The 20,497-nt window shown below is 48.7% G+C and overlaps 1 protein-coding gene and 1 long non-coding RNA gene across 5 annotated transcripts in view; both read right to left on the bottom strand.

Moving 5' to 3' along the window:
* LRRC8D (leucine rich repeat containing 8 VRAC subunit D) overlaps positions 1-215 on the bottom strand; it is a 46,009-nt gene extending 45,794 nt beyond the window's left edge. For all 3 annotated transcript variants that reach the window (XM_048944128.1, XM_048944126.1, XM_048944131.1), the window contains exon 1: positions 39-215. The gene's annotated coding sequence lies outside the window, so the exon portion shown is untranslated. The remainder of the gene's footprint in view (positions 1-38) is intronic.
* A 7,452-nt stretch (positions 216-7,667) lies between these two features.
* On the bottom strand, positions 7,668-14,147 carry LOC125693455 (uncharacterized). 2 transcript variants are annotated; one of them, XR_007377105.1, is made up of 4 exons: positions 14,015-14,147; positions 13,611-13,749; positions 13,223-13,326; positions 7,668-11,827 (listed from the first exon to the last, which is right to left on the bottom strand). It is a non-coding gene; the product is annotated as an uncharacterized LOC125693455 (long non-coding RNA). The 2 variants fall into 2 exon arrangements; XR_007377104.1 differs by lacking the exon at positions 13,223-13,326.
* Positions 14,148-20,497: the final 6,350 nt, after the last annotated feature.

The raw sequence follows: 20,497 nt of genomic DNA, 5'->3' as shown, positions 1-20,497 counted from the left end.
ACCCCTCGCGCCGAACCGAGCCGAGCGCCGACACGCACCTTCCCGGGGCTCCGGCTGGCTCCCGCGGCGCTCACTCCCGCCGCACTGCCATGCGGACGGCTGCGGGCGGCGAGGGGAGGCCGGGCCGGGCGGGCTCGGCTCCTAGCGGCGCCCTGCAGCGCGCTCCCCGCGTGCGACGCGCACCCGCATGGCCCGGCGCACGGACAGCACCGGCAGCCGGCAGCCCGGCCCAGCGCCCCCAGCGCCGCCCGCGGCTCGGCGGCGGCCAATGGCTCCCGCGGCGCCGCGCATGTGAAGGCCCGCCCCGACCCGGCCCCGCCGCGCTCAGGTGCCGCGGGAGCACGGCTGGGAGGTCGTCCGCGGGGAAGCGGGATTGGGAGCTGTCCCCCGCCGCCTTACTTCATTGCGGTGCGCCGGGGAAGGGAAAGAGCGTCGCTTTCAAACTCTATGTTTTAATTCCTAAAACGTCATTAAAAAACAAACAAACAAACAAACTTCTAGCATCTACAGCTTCTTGAAAGCCAATAACTCTCACCCCAAAAACTATTGGAGCTCTTCTTACCTTCTGCAGCTCGGAAGGCTCCGTGCCCTGTGCTGGGCACTGAGAAGTGACCAGAACTGTACCGGTTCGCTGGCTTGCTTGTTTGTTTTAACTAAAACTGAATTTGACCCATTCCTTTTTGAATTATTATTGAACGTGATCAAGAACAGAATTTTTAAAAAGCTAACAATACAGACATTCCAAATTCTATTTCCTTCCCTATGATTTCTAGGAATGGGAGGGGATGGGAAACAACCAGTGCGTGCTGGTTCAGAACAGCTCTATGGCCCCTTGGAGACTGAGAACCTCTCCCTTTATGTTTCTAGCAGCAGCATTTTTTAATCAGCCCTCCCCATCTCAGTGACTGTGAGACGTATCTGGGGTTGTAGTGAAAGCACTCCTCAGCAGCACTCAGCTCTGGAGACCGAAGGAAACCAGGGCAACTCATCCCATTCCCAGCTGCTCAGCACTATTTCCATAGCAGCTTTTTCATCTGGTAGAATTTTAGCACAGTTCAAATTTAGTCTAATGAGTTGTCCCTTATTTTAATCTCTGATTTTCAATACCTTCATTTGAGCTTTCATTTATTTTCTTCTCTGAGATCAGCAGCTCTTGTGTTATTTTTGGTCAGCTTTTCAGACCTCTCTGTTTTCTCAGCAGAGCGAATGCATCTCCCTGCTTATTCATTTACTGTCGCCCTGACCTGGTGCCCAGCCCACCCCACGTCTGCACTAGTGGGATCCCACTGATGTGAGATTAAGAGGAGGAAAAGCACTCTGATATGGCAAACGTCAAGGCCAGTGAAAACAGATAACAGTGAGAGCTGCTGGCTGGGAAACCCTGACTTGCAGGCAGCTGGTAAAGAAATTCAAGCAGAAGAAAAAGGATTTTTTCAAATGCCAGAGTTGGTCCAAACCAGCTGAATCTGCTGTCCTTGGCAATCACAGACACCTTGCTGAGCACATTTCTGATGGGGTCTTATCCCCCTGTTGTGATAGGCATGCAAAGGTAATTCCCGTTTTCTTTAATTGAAAACTCTCCACATTCTTCCTTTTCAGCTGTGTCTTCTCCCTCATCTTAGGTTTGAGTCCCAGTGCTCTGGGGCAGTTTTCCACATTACTGCTGGTGGCCCTTCTGAATCATGCTGAAGTGGGATCTGGGAGAGGGGAGGGGGATAACAATACGGAGAGCCACAGCTGGAGGCTTCGATGCCACCGCTGCCCCGTTTTCCTACAGGACCAGTTAGCCAGCTCCATGTCACAAAAGATGATAGAAAAGCACAGACGGTGGAGGGAAAATGGCAGCACTCCTCTTGCACAGGTTTGGAGTTGGCCCTTCACAAATGAAATATCTTTCTTGTTATTTTGATCTGAGCATACGTCTGAATTTGGGTGCAGGAGCTTTGTTTTGGATGGCATGCTGCACGCTGTGCCCCTGTGGCGTTGCCCAGCAGCTGCCCATGCTCAGCCTGGGGTGGGCGTGCACCATTACCTGTCTTTCAGCCTTGCTGCTCATGTGAGCAGGACCTTAACTTGGCAGAAACAAGAATAAGGCTGCACATCACTTGGTCATCCCACAACAGGGTCCACATCCTCAGCCAAGCACGGCCCTGTCAGCATGGCATCTAAGTGCATCTTCTCAGGAAACCAGTTGGCAGCTACCAGGTCCCACCTCTATGGTGGTGAGTGATTTCAGCTCTACGGAGTGAGGGCTGAAAGAGATCAGTCCATGTCCAGCAGGACTGGATTAGGCTGTTTAATCTACTTACCTCTTCCCATTTTTTAAGTTAGCACTTAACTTCTTCTATGACCTTTACTACCCCTGCTCCACACTCATTTCCACAAATACTAAACACTAACCATGAAGCCTGAATAGGAAATAAATGTTAAAACATACGATAGCCTGAATTAGCAGAGTGAACTCAAAGGAAGTTTTAGCTGGCACAGTTTCCCCAGCCCTTTTCACTGGGCTATTTCCCTGCCTCCCTAATATACTTCAGTCTGTTATTTCTTTCTTCAAATCATGACGGAGAACATTTCTTTCCTCTTCAGGCTGCAATTGGCTTTCTCTGTAAAATGGCTGAGGCACTGTGTACAAATGACATGATGCAAAATCTAAAGTGCTCTACTTGGATCTAGGAAGATGGTTGTCTTTAGAGAAAGGACAAGCCAGTTGTCTTCTGAGTGCTTTGCTATACCTTTCTAGCACTTAGACTTTACTTTCCCAGCCCCATAGTTACAATAGTTAGAGCCTGTTGATTTTGTTATTTCTTTAGAAGAAGTTTTCCTAAAATAGCATAGCCACAGGGCATAACGAGGTGTGCAGCTGGGCAGGGCTTTCTGAACAGCAGGAGGAAAAAGAGAGAACGTATGTGGGGCGAAAGTGCTGAGAGCCTGCAAATGACTGATTGCAGTCAATCAGATGGCTGGAGATTAAGGATTCACCTTGCTGGAACATTAAAAAATAAATATAAAAAAAAGATTTGAGAAAGACCAGGCAAAAACAGCAGGGGAGAGGGGGAGGGGGGTGGGGGGGAAGAGGGAGGAAATAGTATATAATTTATTTCTTACATGCTGCATATTTTCTGTCTTCCTATTTTTCCATGGAGAAAAGAAATCTCCAATCATTCTGTAGACAGGTAGAGAAAGCGTATTTAAAAACAGAGGTGCTTAAACAGGGATCTGTAGGGATGTGGGCTCCTTTCCCACCTCAGTAACTGAGTATGTGTTTGCCTGGGGTCATGCAAAAGCCAGATTTGCTAACCCAGCTATGAGAGAAGCTGGTTATGCCCAAAACAGAGGGTTTGATCTTTTCACTTTCACTGCAGCACCTTCTGCTAGTTACATGTACACGTTATTGGTCAAACAAAATCAATTGCTCAATTCTAGAGACCATATCCATGGAAAAATATAGTAACAACAGATATTACAGCCCCAAAGTCTTCCCAATACTTCTTCAAATACAACAGAACCAAAGTATCTGAAGTCCCTAAAGATCCTCCAGCTAGGTATGCACAGTCCATTTAGTATCACGCTGCTCACAGCACAGATCACACAGCCCTGCTGCTCCCACCCACAGCCAGCACGCTCCTCTGCAACCTGCTCATCTCCTGCTTCTGAGACATGTATCTGAGAGCACTGCACGTGTATCATGATGGGAAGCCAGTGACTAAAATCACCGCATCTCTGTTTTCCTTCAGAACATAATAGGAGAAGCTCTCACCATACTGATACATATTACATGGCTGCGGGTTCACTGCCCACGAGCGCTGTGCAGCCACACAGGACAGCAACATGCGTACCTGCCCAGCTCCAGCTGCCTCTTGCTTTATGTTATCACCATGCAGAAAAGGTCAGAAGGAGGATCTGGCTGTGCCTCAGCCCAGAACAAGGCTCTGCTTTGCCATAGCAATTGTGCCTGCTGACACCAGGCCCTGCAGCTAGCTGGCGGTTCTCCCCTGGGTTGCCCAGAGACTGTGGAGTGAATCATGAATGCTCGCACGCAGCCCAGGGCCATGTGAGGAGCCATGGGAAGACCAGAGCATTCATTTTCCGGCTCAGCTCTCTGTGGCCAGAGTGTCACAGCCACAGCACAGCCTTGTGTGGCCGTGGGGGCCGCCCGGCACTGCCACCGCCCCACATGCGGCCACAGCCGCCATTGTCTTCCAGCACGGGTGCATTACACAGCTACAAGGCATGTTTGCTGTATGGCTTTGATTTTGGTGTGAATTCATTGCTTTGGCTTTCCAAAATGTCACTGAAATTTTCTGAAATGAATTCGAACAGTGCTCAACACAGGCCGTTTTCCTTGGGGGAGAAAACAAAACCCCAGGCTTTTGACTTTTCTATACACAACAGCCACTCCCTAGCCGCCAGGACCCCTTCCCCTCCTCACAGCTCCGCAGCACCATCCCAGCTCTCACACCCCAGCGCTCACGCCCCAGGCGCACCGCTCTCGGACCAGCCCGCCGCAGCAGCGCCCCCTGCCGGAGCCCCGCGGCGCGGCCGGGCCGCCACTCCTCGGCCCGAGCGCCCCCTGCCGTCCCAGCGCACGGCTGCGAGGCGGCCTACGGCCCGCATACGGCGCTGCGCGACTGCGGAAGGTAGGGCGGGGGGCGGGCGGCTGGCCCCGCGTCCCGTTGCCTAACTTTGAACCTTAACGTAGCGGGCTCACATCGGAGAACTCAGCGAAACGCTGGCAGTTTTCCCGCGCTTTCCCATTTTGCTCGTCTTTTCACAGTAAGCTCTCAGTACTTACCGTGCCCGGGACTCTTCCCTGCGCCCACGGCTCTCGAGCCCATATTGGCAGCTCGGTTTTTCTACGCACGGCTGTAGTCCGAGCTCCATGCATTCCCATTGTCACAGCCTGAGAAGCTTTTGTGCGTTCTGCAGGCAGCAACGACGCTTCGCTGTTGCGTAGCAATATCCCTGGCCCCCAAGATCGATCAATTACTGGGTCTTTTTAAGCCTGCTTGCAGTGCTCCTTTAGGTGCTTTTTGCACACTGTGTTGCCCTGTTACCCATAGACTTGGGCTCCAAATTTCCAGCTCTGTATCCTCACTGTCTCTTAGGACAGCATCCTGAGTGCATTTGAAATTAGCTTTATCACTTTCTCTTTCCCAAATTCTGGTAGTTGAGAATATGTGGTACCTGTCTAGTTTCCAAATGCCATTTTGTGATGATACTTGGTCTGGTGGAGACTGAGAGCTGAACATTCTTCCCTTCCCTTTTTCCAAATCTCTGGAAATAAACCCCATCTCCTTCTGTGCTGTTATTCTCAGCTCTCATTTTTCCATAGATTTTCTTACCTGTGCTTCCTGAGGAGTTTCTTCTTCTGAGCTCATCCTTAACTTCCCCTTGCATGCCCTTTCTAGAGTTTGCAGCCTTGTCCTTGTGCTATCAACAAGAATTTCTGACTTTACTCTTTAAAAACCATGCAGAACTTTCCTGTACGTGCTCATCTGCAAAGCAAATGAAAGTTGGTGCAGCAGCAGTTGAGAAACAGGTATGGTGATTCAAAATAACATAACCCTAATCATAATGTTGCTGTAAAAGGAGCTGTTCTTGTACCCAGATACATGGTTCTGATCTGCATTTGCTTCTATTGCTGATACCTTTGCTTGGAAAACAGATCAATAAGCCTGAGCATATGTAAACTAACAACTTCTTCCCAAATCTACAGTAGCCCACTAAAAACAGTTTGGTTTTCCAGTGGATACCAGCTGAGTAGGTAACATTTGGTAGGTTTCCTCTGTTGACAGTGGTCCATAACAATATTACCCAGGTAAGCCCTTCACATGCAGTGGGTCTCAGAGCATCTCTTCTTGTGGGAAGAGCTGGCTCCACCGTGGAGTATCTCCCACTTAGAGGTTGTTTACAGAAAAAGAAATGCATCCACCAAAGCGTAAGACAGTCCCACAGCCTTGTCCCTACCCTCAGAGAATCCACATTTTTCAGTTCTTTTGTAAATGGGTTTCATTTCATGGATAGGATCTCTTTGGTACAAAGGGATCTGACACACTAACAAGCAGCAGAAACACTGAGCAGTCACCACTTGTGTCTGAATGAGGATGTTTCTTGTGAAAGAGGGAAAAGCCAAAATGCATGGAAGAAAGAGCCCCAGGGAAGATGTCAGGCATTACTTTGGGTTTAAATTAAGTTCCACATCAGAACATCCCTCTCAGAAATCTGTGACACACTGGGCTCAGGAGTAGAAAACAGAGCAAGTGGGAGAACTGCTGCAACCAACTGCTGCAGTTCTACCTGAGCCCCAAAATCATTCAGTGCTACAGGTGGGAGCTTTGCCAAGAAAGGTTGATGCCAGCCAGAATTGGAGCATGCACTGGGAAGCAGAGGGGTCCTTAGAAATGCAGGTCTTATCCTTGCAATTTTCCCATGAAGTTTTCCATCGCAAATTCAATACTTCCATGTGCGCTGGCCAGCTCTGTGGCAACATCAGCCATCAGGCAAATGCTTCCTTCTATTGTGTTTGCATCTCCCAAAGGAACTTTGGCTTGGGTGTCTTTGCCAAGAAATAAGAAGTAGCAAAAGCAGTTGACAGATTGAGATCAGTGATGACGGTAGAAATGAGCTGTCTGTGATGCTGGTTGATGTTTATTCTTCTGAACAACGTGCAGCATCTCTGCCCAGGCCTGCACGAACAGGAAGGAAGAGCTGATTTCTGCTGTGCCTGGTTGAGCGTGTAATGGTCTGGGATGAAGTCTCAGCTTGATAAACTGGTTTGTACTAAAGCTGAAGATCCCTTTCATTCATCCATGTCTCTTTTACCTCATCCACTTTTTGAATCTGTTCTTCCTGTATGGAGTTCCTGGATATGAGTGAGCAGAGCAGCATCTCAGAAAGATGAGGAGGCACCACTGATGGCACCAGCGTCAATGGAGACACGAGATCATAGAATCATCAAATCACAGGATGGCTTAGGTTGGGAGTTAAAATTCATCTAACTTCTGACCCTTGCTGTGGATTGGGTTTGTCTCCAGGGTTACTTGCCTTCACACAACAGGTGGGCTTTGCCCTCACCTCCTCCTACTGGGCTTGGAGAGAACAGAAGCAGGAGCAGTGGGTGTTTCCATTCAGCTCAGCTAGCAGAGACCAGATGTACAACAACATCCCCAAATCACATTAGTGTCAGACCCTTATGTTTTCCCTTCCAGGGCTTCATCATTTGAAAAAGAGTTTGAAGCTGGTGTCAGTAGTGCCTGAAAAAGCCAGAGTGTATCAGATACACATGCGCTGGATTTGCTCTTTAGTATTTCAGGATTCTTTCCCAAGTCCACTCTCTGAAGTCTTACAGATATTTTCTTCTTGTTTCAATTCATGCTTGCACAGGAAAAAAAAAAAGGTGGCGTGTGGGTTCCTAAAAGCCTCAAATACCAAATACCACTGATGGAGAGCACAGAGCTCTCCACCTGGACAGGCAGATTGGTGTCTTGATACTTGCAGATCAAAGCTTAGGAGCTCACCTTCTGTCTTTTGAATTTTTAGGGTAAGTTGCAGCATTTCACTGTGCCTCTGATAAACCATTGCCTCACACAGTGTCACGAAGGGCACAGGTCAGCAGCCAGAATGCTGGTGTGACACAGAGCCTTGGAGACACCTCTGTTGCTGGAAGAGCAACTGGGGGTGAGGCAGGTTACTGTGGGGTCAATGGCCATGGTTTGCTTCCTCTGTGGAGGTGGAGCAGACCTTGACCCATGGCACCAGTGTTCACAAACCTCACTTGCAGAAGGTCTGCTTTAAGAAATGCAATGTTACTTCTGTTGCTAACCTGGAAAACCCCACACTGTGAAAGAATGGTTCCTTTAATGTCACAAAGGCAGGGAGACTCTCAACTCAGTGAGTAGTAGTAGCGTATGCAAAAGGATTGCAGAAAACCGCACGAGTAAAGATAATCACATGGCAAGCATTGAAGGGAAATTCGGCCTCTCTTTCTTCCCATCATTGTGTTTGGAATATGTTTCCAATTGCATTAGTCACAAAGCAATCAAAGAAACACATACACAGTGGTGAACAGAAGATGCTCTATCAGACCACATTATAGGGAGCTATACACTGAATGCTTCATTGCATCAGAAAAAAAATAGTATCCACATGGATTTAGGGCACAATGCAGCTGATTTCTCTGTTAACCATATGCTTTAACAGAAAAGGGAGAACAATTCTTCAAAACAGATGAAGAATTCCTTAGGAAGATGCATGCTGACATCCTCTTTGCCCCTTACATCCCTGCCCAGGATCCCATCTCCCTCACAGGATGCAAGGAAGGAGTGGGAAAACAACCGCTCTCTGTCTGGGTCACAGCTGCTCACAAATTATCTGATAAGTCTTTGCACAGCTTTGCACAATCCCCACGCAGCACAGGCAGGCAAAGCCTTATGGGGACATTGCTGCCCTGCCAGTGCGCTCCTGCACCCAGCACTGCAGAGGATTCACTATGATGATCTGGAAAAAGCAACATTTTCCCATTTCTATAACTGATAACAGGCAGCCTGCACTGTTAAGTTGGTGCCACATCAGGCCTGAGCTGCAGAGTGACATTGGGTTTTTAACCTCTGTTTTCTTTCTGATTTTACTTTTTAGGTTGGGAAAGCATTGCGCAGCTGCACATTTAAAAAGGCTAACAGGGACAGAAGGGGAGAGGGGAGCAGTAGGGAAAGAACTGCATATCATTAATGGATTTATCATAAAAATTTTCCTAATATTGAGCAGAAAGGAGGTGACAAGGGCTTGTTATGCAAGTCCTTCCCTCAGAGGAGATCCTCACTGGATCTGTCCCATTCAGACCCCTGTCCTCACTCACCAGTGGGCTCTGGACATCTGCTGAAGCAAAGGAAAGATGTTGTGCAAGGTCTTTGCCCTCCAGTGCTGATGATTACTGCTTGTGCAGGGCAGTTGAATCCACAGCTGGAATGAACGCTTCTCTACTTTATCATTTTCCTTCCTGCTCTTTCCTTTCAAGGAGAGGAAGGAGAATTTTCTGTGCCACAACCAGCTGGCACTGCTTATCTCCACTTGCTGCACTGCTGCAGTGGCTGTGGCTACAACACAAACACTGCTGGCAGCTGCAGTTCTACAGAAACACCAGCCATCACTTCCTGGGGTGCTACCGAGGCCCGAATTGAACGAAAAAAGGAAACAACAGGAAAGGGCCATAGAAAAAAAAGAGAAGGAGCTGCCATCAGAATTTGCCTAAGCAGCCAGTGGTGCCTGGCACTACCTGAGGCACCCTGAGATTTCTTAGGCAGCACGGAGCTGCTGGATCCAGCAAAGCACCTCCAGAGACCAGTCAGTGCAGAAGCAGCAGCTGGAGGGCAGAAGTGGCACCTTAGGGGGTCTAAAATAGCGCTGGACACCAGCATCTTCCTCTAGAGATAGAGACAACTGGAGAGGGTTAATTCAGAGAAGCAGAGGGGGGAGAAGAAAAACATCTGAGCAAGCAGTCTGATTCTCTTGTAGTGAACTTCTGTATATCCTCTGTTTCCCTTTTTTTCTATCTCTGTGTACCGATGCTTTGCAGAATGGCAGATGAAAAGGGGGTGCAACCCAGTGCTGTCAAAGGCAACATTCTGTGGCTGAACAGAGCAGCATTACCAGGTGCTACATGAGTGACCTGAGAGACAGCGCAGCCCCGTTTAGTGCGAGCATTACATGATGAGGTAATAGCTACCTGCAGCCTTTTGCAGCAGGCTTTGCTAACAGCACTCTGCTCTGCTGCCAGGTCTCCCAATGCGCATCACTCTGTGTCTGTCCCCCACCTCAGTTATGCCTGTCCATCTCACATCGGCAGTGATGGATCTCTCAGTCCTGGACATCCTCTCTGCAGTCAAGCACGGCTCCAGCTTCAGTACTTTCAGGCACTTTCTGTTAAGGGAGCAGCACGAGCAGCCTCCAGTGGACACATTTAACCAGGACACGCATAATCAACCTTCTGTTCCTACCCAGTACTGCATTCTCTTGCCCTGGGGAAATTAACGGCAGCTCCCAGAGCTGAGCGGCCGTTGGGCAGGACAAAGTGCAGCTGCAGGCTAACAGGCAGAAGGGCCGTGGGCAGCATTGTACATGGAAGTCCTTAGCTCCAAGTCATGCACCCTGCTCACTGAAGATGAAAGAAACCTGCCCTCGAGGTACTGCTTTAAACAAGCATGGCTTCTGTATCTGATGCATGTTGAATCCAGACAACATTACCTTGGTTTGACTTGCTCTTTGCATCCACAAAAAGAAGCTAAATACATAGAAATCTCTCTAGTCAATACACACATCCACATGAGAGTTTGCAGCAGTTACAATGCAGAGATCTGAAGGATTCTGCACCATAAGCCTCTCCTGTGGGCCTTTTGGTTATTTGGGCATCATTGTTATTTGGATCATCTCAAAGACTTTCTGGGCATCACAAATATATGCACACACCCTCAAGAGCAGTAAGGTTTTGGCTTGGTAGAGCGCCATTCAGTTTTCCACTTGCTGCTAGAAATTCACGTATCTCCCTGCATTAATGATTTCACCACACACCATTTTCTTTTCAGCAGTACTCAGTGGAAGTCAGTAAGAGAAGCCCATATGATACTATCACACACACCTCTGTTGTTGTCCAGCTTGATCCCAGAGCTGACTGCTTTCTCAGGCAGTGCCATCCCTCTCCTTCCAGCAGAAGGCTTTGCTGCTAGCTGAAGGACTTTCAGTTGCTCATTATACTCTAATCTGATTTTCTGCTTTATTTGCTGTCTGCTCGCTCTGACTCCAAGTCTTCCTGCAATTCAGTGGTCTGAGAATGCAGGTCACTGATTCTGTCAGAGCTGCTTCCTCCTCCACCTTCCCTGAGCTGCTCGCGGCTCTTCTTCCTTCCTGGGCAGATCCTTGTGCTCCTCAGGCTGTGTCTACAAATGTGACACCTCCCCACTATCCTGCATTATGGATAAGCCTTCACAATGATAAATATTACTGCTTTTGTAAGAGAAGAAAGAACCATGCCTCTTGCAGCTCATCTACTGATGATTGCATGGAAAGAGCTGATTCCATACACCCATTCATGCTGAGATTCCCATTAATAATTACTCAGCTGCCATTAATTATTATTATTATTATTATTATTTTAAGCCTACAGGATATCGTGGTGTCTTTCTCCCTTTTTTCTGTTTTTAATGTGATAGCTCATACAGGCTGTGCTGGGAACAAATGAAATCAGATGTTCTGCCTTCAACAGAAACCCCTGACAAGCTCAATATTTTATGATTCAGGAGTATTTATAATTCAGCATTAGTCTTTCAAAATGCATACATATGTACGTACACTCTCTTTTTTTCTTTGATTTAATAGTTCTGTAGCTTCTCATCACCCACCTGAACCATCATCACTTTTGAAGAACTAGAAACCTGGAGATATTTGCATTTGTTTCATATTTCCTACTAGCTTATTTTTCAAGTTACATCCAAGAGTTTGTTTTTAACTTATATTTTTCTATTTTTAAATGACTCCTGTACATCTCTCCCCTGCTCCTGCTCTGTTATCCAAGTCCTGTCAGTGATGCCCAGAGACCAGCTCTCTCTGGATAGATTGGTAGCAGTATGCCTGAAAGTAACCACTCCACAGTGGGCCTCATTCACTGGGATTTATAGCATCTCTGTGTGCTGAAACGCTGATGACGTGGTGGTTTCCAGCTCCTGCCTCGGAAAGTCAGTCCAGAAGAGTCAACCAGGAAAGATTTCTCCCTGTGCCCAGTGTGCAGCACAGACTCAGCGCTGAGCCAGGCAAGTGCTGCAGGAAATGGGACCTGAAAAAAAAAACACAGGAGATTTTATTTTGTGGCCAAGGACACTCACTTATCTCCACAGTGCCTGCAGAGCACTGGACCATCTGTTTTCTTTTAAGAAAAAAAAATAAAGGAAGAAGAAGAAAAAAGCCTTAAGAAAAGCTTTGCTGTTGCTTTTACAATCAGCAAGATAAGAAGAACAATCCACAATAGCATCACAGCACAGAGCTGCTGCAAGAGCTGCTGATCCAGGGCTGCTTTGCAGCCAAATGGTTTACAGAGTTGTCATCCCTCATGCTGCACCATTTGTATGGCTGTCCCAGGAAGCACATCCATATGCCATCAGCCTGCAGGTACCCAAGTTCTCCATTCTGGCCAGACAAAAAGCTAGGTGGGAAAGAGCAGCACCTCTCTGTGCTGAAACACAATCAGGCTGCTGGGGAGGGAGAGCACAGGAACTGTAACTGTGAGCAGCAGCTGACAGACCTCAGGGCTCTGAGTGCTGACTGTGGTCACTCAGGCTGCACCCAGCCTTCTCCCACAGCCCTGTGGGATGTCCTCAGCCTGAGGGCTGCCTGGCAGCACCAGGCCCTCACTGCAGCACACTGAGGAACCTGCCCCAGCACTGAGGTCAGGGATGGATAGTCTTAAAACAACAAATGTCTCCCCAGTGCTAGGGAACATCTGTGTCACATGTCCTCCTCCCACCACACTGCTCCCTTCCTCCCCAAAGAAAAAGAAAAAAGAAGGAAAAAAAAAGAAAAAATAAAAGGCAGTGGAAATACTGAGCTGTGCTACACCACGGGCAATACCCCAGCTTTCTTCCCAGCTTTCCCAGTTCCCTTGACCCTCTCTCTCTTTTTTCAGGATCACACGTGCTGAAGCAGTTTGTAGTCGTGTCCAGGTTTGCGTTGCTACTAACTCCATTAGCTCATGGATTTCTTTTCCCTTGGAGTTCTGGCAGCTGCTGATGCCTTGCCAGTCAATTTCTCATATGTTTCCTTTCAAAACAGAATTGAGTTAGTGAGCATATGTAATGAGGCACAGTAGGAAGAAAAAAAGGCAGATAACTGCTGACACTGACCAGATGCCTTTCAGCTGCTGCAGCACCAATAGGAAGTACGGGTAAACGTCAGGTGAGTGAGAGAAAGCAGGACAGAGAGCCGAAGAGCCTGCCAGGATTTGATCATAGGCTGCTAACAGGGGGCTTTGGGAATTTCCTGCCCTCAGGAGATGAACGTTTCTCAGAGCTTTCCAAGCACAGTGCAGTTCAAGGAAGAGGGAGAGTGAGGCTCATCTGCATTACAAAAGTGCTGAGAGTGTGGGAACCACTGGCTGAAGGAAGACCACAGAAAACTGCAGCCCAAGGGAGCAGGGCACAGAGACAGTGACAAACGACTGAGAAACCCAGCCTACCTGCGCCAGCACGGCCGGCCCTACAGCCTGCTCCAGCACCGAGCAAGCAGCAGCACGGCTCTCACAGCTCTGATGCAAAGTCCCTCTTTCTTTATGAGCCGTGGCTGGTACACAGGAAAGGAAAATCACAAATCACACACACGATAGAAATACAGCTCCTCTACCCAATCTCGTTTAAGTGCTCTGAAATGCTTCACAGGCTTCTGTGAATACAAATAGTTGCTGACAATGTTTCCTTCCCTATGTGGACTTTCAGCACATTTTGGGGCTGACAACGTCATCAGCTCCACTGGCACTGCATCAGCTTCTGGGCTGAGCTTCATAACAACTCTTCCTTTAAATAAATAAATAAATGCATAAGTAAATTGCTGAAGTTACATGAAGTTACCTTGGAAGAGCTGGGGATTGCTTTCTGTTGACAGGAAATAGGCCTAGCAGCTTTGTTCACAGCATTTTTCTGGAGCATTTATTTTTCGACTCTGAATTCCAGATCCCCACTGATGACCAGAACTGCAGCTGAAGGCTTGCTGAAGAATTGGGAATGCAAAATTTTTAATGTAAGTGGTTTTCTCACTTCTGTTTGCCAGATATTTTATTAAGTGTTAGGAAAATAAGCAAATTAAACCTCCCACTGACTTTATTATAAATAGATCAGGCACTTCAAGCCCTCCAGTTATTTGCAATTTGTTTCGAGAAAAATAAGCTGTTTTTCAATCCTGATGTTCTTCCTGCAGTGTGAAGGAGGAAGGTGCAGCCCTCCATCCCTCCCCTAGAGCTTGCTTTTAGACCCACCTTCTTCCTCCTGCGTGAGTCCCTTCTGGCAGCTGATGGAGACATTTTCCTCTGTGCTTGTAGGGGGAGCTTGTACAAGATGTCTCCAGCATCTTTCAGAAGAGAACCCGTCCCCCAGGTTGGCACCTCTCCAGGAGAGGTTACATTTCCTCAGCTAGCTGAGGCTCTTCCTTTGCTTTTAAGAGCAACGTAAGTGCCTCTCCCCCTCCCCACCCCCCCCAGGCACAGCACTTGGGATGTCAGTGTGTTGAGGCCCCGCAGGTAGGAGGCAGAAGGCACCGGGTATAGAAGGATCCAGAAATAAAGTGCTGCAGAGGAAGTTCAGAAATAGCCGACCTTTTCCTGTAAGTCTGGGTTTTTTGTTTGTTGTTGTTTTTGTTTTTGGGACTTCTTTTACCCTCAGTGACGGAGCAACCAGGAAAAGGAGAGGCTCTGAGAAACAAGATGAGGGAATAAAAATCTTTCAAAGCAAGTGGAGGAGAAAAAGAATGGTTTAAGGAGGAATAGCAGCAAGAATAGACAGCTTTGAGATTTTTTCAAAAAAGAAAGAACAGAAACCAAAGCAGCAGGAAAACCTCCTTCCTCTTCCCTGCAGACTTCAGCTCTGCCCTTTGCGGATGCCCACATAGCTCCACAGTGCCAAGGGTGGGCTGCAGCGTCTGTGTGGCCATGCAGAGCCACTGGGGTCAGCCAGATGGGCCCCAATGTGTTTGTGCCCCCAACAAAGGACACGTGCCAGTGTGGTGTTGGAAACAGGACAGAAGGAGCAGAGATCATCTTTGGATGGATCATCAGAGTTGGAGTTGCATTTCACAGAACCATAGAATCATTAAGGTTGGAAAAGACCTCTGAGATCCTCAGATCCAACCCCTCCCCCCCATGCCCACTGACCACATCCCTCAGTGCCACATCTCCACAGTTCTTGAACACCTTCAGGGACATTCGCTCTGCCACCTCCCTGGACAGCCTGTGCCTGTGCCTCACTGCTCTTTCTGAGAAGAAACTTTTCTTAATATCCAACCTGAGCCTTTCCTACCACGACACATCAGATTAACTAGTGTCTGGTGTATTTGCAGTTGCCATTTGGATCAAATGGGAGTTTGTTACACAATGAAGCGTCCCACCCGTTCCTCCCCCCAGCCTCCATGTCACAGTCTGCCCCTCGGTGACACGATTGAAGCCCACACCCTGGGGTCTCACCTCTCCCTTCCACAGCCTTAAAAGGAAAAGCAAAATTGAATTCAAACGCTTTGAAGTTCTGCAATATAAACAAACTTCTTCACGTGAACTGCAATGAGGAAAAAAATCACAGAATGCTCCGTAAGGCATAATAAATCTGGCATCTATTGCATTTCTCTCTGCACCCATGGCAAATAATACATTAAAGACCTTAAAACAAAGTGCTCAGGGACACCACATTATTAAGGAGCTGCAAGTCAGCCTGGCTGTTTTGGAAGGCAACCAAAGCACTAGAACACATATTGAGATGGAACCAAAACCCAGCATGGAGCTGCAGGGTAGGCAGAGCACAGCAGGAACGGCACTTGGTTTCAGCTCCTAAAACTGAAAGTATTTCTTATAATTAGAGAGAGTTTGATGCCGGGTGTATTTGGAGGCCTGGAGCAACTGTAAACACATAACTATAGGAGTGAAAAGAACCTTCTATGCTGCAGACACAAAGAGTGTGAAAAATGGAAAAGTACATGTGATGGAGGCAGCTTGGGGCAGTTTGTCTGAATTCCTTGCTGGCCTGGCTCTAAGTCATTGTTATCACAGATCCCCAACAGCTGAGTGATCTCTGATGGAATGATGATGTTAAGGCAGTCGCTCTGTGAGGAAGGCACACTCACACACTGGGCGGATCTCGCAGGCGTAACTTCTAAACAAGCACTGCACAAAATGGATGGATTCTGATTGGGTTTCCAGTCTCTCTTTAAGGCTGCTTTGGAAAGCCGATTAAATGGGATTTAGATGAAGTTAAAGCTTGTCTCTGCTCCTGTCAGGGGAAAACATTCACAATTGTTATTAATGATTGATCTGGGGGCCGTTGCTCACTTTTCTTTGGGTAGTGTCTGAGCCTGTACAAAATCCTGGCTGCAACTTTTCAGCTGGTTTCTGCATTACAGAGGGTTACACCCAACTGCTGGAATCAAACACACTTCAGCACCCAGGGAGGGCAATTTCTGACTGTGGGCACTTTGGGCTATAAGCACTTAGGACTGAGAATCCCATTGGCAGTGGCAGCCAAGAACCAGAGAGGAGGAGGGAGCAGCGCTCCCACCAAAGGGTCTGATCAGGGGACCCAATCCCTGCCAGTAACACTGAGCCTCCTATCCCTGGAAGCTACTGAATGGCTCAGCCAACAACTATTCCTCATCCTCCAATTCCTAACTCATAATATCCTCAGCCAAAAACAAGGTCAGGGCTCACTCCTGGCAGAAGGAGCAGACCTGCAGCAGTGAGAAGGAGAGCTATGGTGACATTGCCGGTGGGGACACCTGACATAGGCCCCACCTGTACTTGATCGCTTCACGTTGTTACCGGTGTGTTTAGGCATGTTGCCCTTGCTGGAATCAGGACACACAGGCAGCCTGACTGGCCACAGGAGATGCACTACTTCAGTCATCTTCTAGATTGTCAGAGGAGTCAGGTTAATTTCCCGGGAAAAATTAAGAAATGTCAATAAATGTTTTGCAAAATCTGGGACAGAGAAACAATCAGGTCTGAAATCTCTAAGTTTTGAGCAGCAACATCTTTCATATTTATGTGTAACTTCCCTTAGGAGCAATGACCTCGCCTCCTGCCTTTATCAGCAAGAATCAGCCTTTCTAATGGGAATTACAGCTGCAAAATTGGAAGAAAAAGAAAAAAAGGAGAGGGGAGAGGGGAGAAGGGAGAGGGGAGAGGAGAGAGGAGAGAGGAGAGAGGAGAGAGGAGAGAAGCTTCGGTAAACACAGACTACTTTTTCCCTACATGAAAACCCCAGTTGTCCTAAAGGCAGACTGAGTGCTGGGGAGGCAAGGCCATGCTGCATCTTGGCACTGGGGCTGCCCAAGCCCTATCCTGCTGCCTCCCCAGGGCCTCACAACCCTTTGTGTTGGCTCCCAGTGAGTTAAAAAGTGGAAGAAAAAGAGCCTACATCCCTGCTGCCAGACTGCCATGGCAACGCTGCTACTTCTCCCACTTCCCCATTCCCTGCGGCATCAACATGGGCCCAGGAGCAGCCTGAGTCCCAACAAAGCCCGTGCACACTGGTCCCCCACGCCTCAGAAACAGTCACTGGCCTGGGCAAGGTAAGGACATGGCTCCCACGGCAGCATATCAGGCCACTCACATGGAGACCCTTGGCATGAAGACCCTGTGAGCACAGGAGGAGCGGGCGCTGCCCAACCCAGCCCCAAATCCGAACTGCTGGGTTGCTCTTCCACTGGGTAAGTGCACGCTTTGCAGAGCATGGCTCAGGTGATTACACTTCTGTTTGAAGGTATGAAACAGATGCTCAGGTTTTTGGCTTTGTAGAAACTCTTCAGTTTGCTAGAACAACAGGGGTAGAATTCCCCAAAGGCTTACTTTGCTTTAAAGGATATTTAAAGACAACAATAAATCCTACCCCACTGGGCATGGCAGTCTCCTGCTCAGCACCCACAGTGCAGAGCTGCTGCAGCCAAGGGGGCAAGGAAATTGCTTCACTGCAGCATCATCTTCAAGCAGAGGCTGGCACAGAGGCTGCAGAGCTCACCAGCTCTTGACACTTCAGCTTCCCCAAGTAACTGTCTGCCAGGGGGATTACTTTGCACTTTGTTTTGGTTTGTAACTTGTTCTGGAATTGTAAAAATCCCATTTAGCCTTTAGCTGCAGCCAGCAACTAGTCTGAAGGGTAACCCTGTGACGGCACCGGAGTTCTCTGCTCACTGAACTACCCTCTGCCCACAGTAAGGAAGCAGGATGCTATAGCTTTGCCAAAATATTTTACTGAATGAATACAATTGCATTCAGTTTCCACAAGCCAACCTAGCAGTGCCACATGACCCCAACTGGCAAGAGGCAAGGGTTACATCTTAGTTCAATTTTAATTCAACACAGCATCAACGCTTATTTACCGCACTCCATAAAATTCATGTGAAAAAATACCTCTGGCAGATGAGTAGCCCTCTTACTCCAGAAATGCAAAAGCACAACAAATCAAGTCAGTGCACGTCTGCAGGATCACGCAAGGCTGGCAGCAAGACGTGTGTTAGCGAGATTCCTGGCTGCAGTCTCCACGTGCTCTGTGGCTCTCATTGCATCTGGCAACCTTAGGGAATTCCCTCACTGCCTCTGTGCTGTGCGGGGGGACCTGCCAGTCATTGGAAGTAACTAAGGGCCCGTCTGTGTCATGTGCCAGCCAGCCAGCCATGGCAATATTGTAAAGGAGCACAGACACACGTATCCCAACCGTCCTGTAGATACTCAAATGGTTTTGAAGGAAGCACCATCTGGCCATTGCCTTTTCCAGTGCCCATTCCACTGCTACTACACCACATGGACAGTGCTGCTGGATAAGCCGCTCAGACTCTCCCCCAGTTTAGGTGCAGCTTCATGAGTCCTGGCAGCAGAGGAGAGGATGGACTGATAAAATCATGCCTGACAGCAGAAAGGTTCAAGCTTGTCTGCAGTGTAGGTGTTTTACCTCCACACCCTGGGATTACACACCTTGCCTGCACAGTCTGTGGTTAGTGCCTGGGAATTCTGCCCTGGCCAAGAGCCACCAGACCCCTCTGGTCATGACTGTAGTGCTCCTTGAGGTTATGGTCTTTGTTTTCTCACTGGAGGAACAACATCTGGGTACATCCAGACCCTCCCTGGCCCAGTGGAAGACCGTTTCAAGCCTATGCATCTACAGACAGCCCAAGCGTGAGGACCCACCATGGACCTGCAAACAACCATGACTAGCATCAAAGTTTACTTGACAGAGCAAATGCAGTTGGCCGCAGACCAGTCACAGGACAGCCTGTTTAGTATTGAGACAGTGATAAAAACTTCTGCGCCAGACAAACCTGGAGCCAGGGGGCTGGAAGCAAAGTCGTCACGATGGGCTGGGATTTGTGGAAGCTCTGGACCAGTTGCCATCCATTGCACCTTTGCCAAACCTCATGTCTGCCTGCAGCACACAGGCCTTCTCTTATCCCAGTGGGGAGACAGGGCAGGTCCGGCCTGGGTTTGACTGCCAGGTCCTTGGCTGCAGAAAGAGCAGGACATGAGATGGGAAACCAGGATCAGAACCTGGGGTTGTGTGGGTGCTGGTGGGTGGAGGTGGGCCTGCATGGACCTGTCTTGCCAAGCAACCCCCCAGCAGGACAGTCTGCCTGGTCCTGCCCTGGCGCTACCCCAGCTGCAGGAGGAAAATGAGGGCTTGTCCTCACCTCTCAGCACTCCTGGTTCTGCTTCTGTGCTCCTGCAGTGACCCTGGCCTTCATATGAGGACCATCTCTCCCACTGCTGACTGGGAAGGAGATGGCTAGGGGAAGATCTCCGCCCTTGGCAGGAGGGGCATTTCTGAGATAATCACAAGGGAAAAAGAAACAAGACTGCTCTTCTTCACTTCAGGGTTTAACACACACTCCAAATGAGAAGAGGACAGGCAATCTGGTTGTCTGCACTTTCACATGCAGCATATTACAACAAACCTTCCAGAGCGGTTATTGACAGCTCCCCACAGCTACAACCTGGCTCTTGTCTTGTTGCAGTCTGCTGCCAAGCATGTGAAGCTGTTGCTGATCAGGCGCAGCCTCACGAGCTGATTGGACTCTGGCTCCTTAGGGCCTCCTTCCCTGGACACATCCTAAGGAAACTGAAAGATGAGGTTTGTCAGAGCTCAGCTCATTCCAGTCCTGAGCTTGCCCTGCAACAACAGACTTTAAAGAACAGGTGACATCAGTGCTGACAGTGTGGCCTCGCTGCCCCAGGACCCCTTTGCCATTTGGCCAGCATTTCCGTGCCCATCCCAATGGGAGAGACCCAAGATGCTATCTCCTGTGAGGCTACAGGGAGTGGACCAGCTGTCCCAGCCCTCCACATCCTTGCTACATCGTGTCATTGCTCCCAACCTGAAGAAGTGAGGAACACATACCATACGAAGTGTGAGCAGCGCAAGTGCATCGCGTTGAGCAGAGAGATTTATCGAGGGTTGCGTCAGCACCAGGGCTCGCAGCATCATTTCTCACATGGCGCAGGCAGGCACTGGGAGCACAGGGAGCTGCTCCCCAGGGACGGCTTCATTGTGTGCCCGCAAGCTGGGAGCCATGGAAGGGAAGGAGTGCAGGAAGCCAAACTGTGTCACCGTAAATCCTGTCACGCCTAACGATGTTTTCTCAAGCATGTTTTCCTGACTTCCCTCCCGAGAGATCAAACCTAAAAGATGGTTGTGCTTGATCTATGGGGAGCCCACAAACAAAATGTTTCCCAAGAAATAAACACGTTGCAGTCTGACCGTGCTCATTATTA

The sequence above is a fragment of the Lagopus muta genome, chromosome 5, assembly GCF_023343835.1.
Source record: "Lagopus muta isolate bLagMut1 chromosome 5, bLagMut1 primary, whole genome shotgun sequence".
Taxonomy (NCBI): domain Eukaryota; kingdom Metazoa; phylum Chordata; class Aves; order Galliformes; family Phasianidae; genus Lagopus; species Lagopus muta.
Note: the sequence above shows the minus strand (reverse complement) of the source record. Positions and strands in the feature narration are given on the sequence as shown.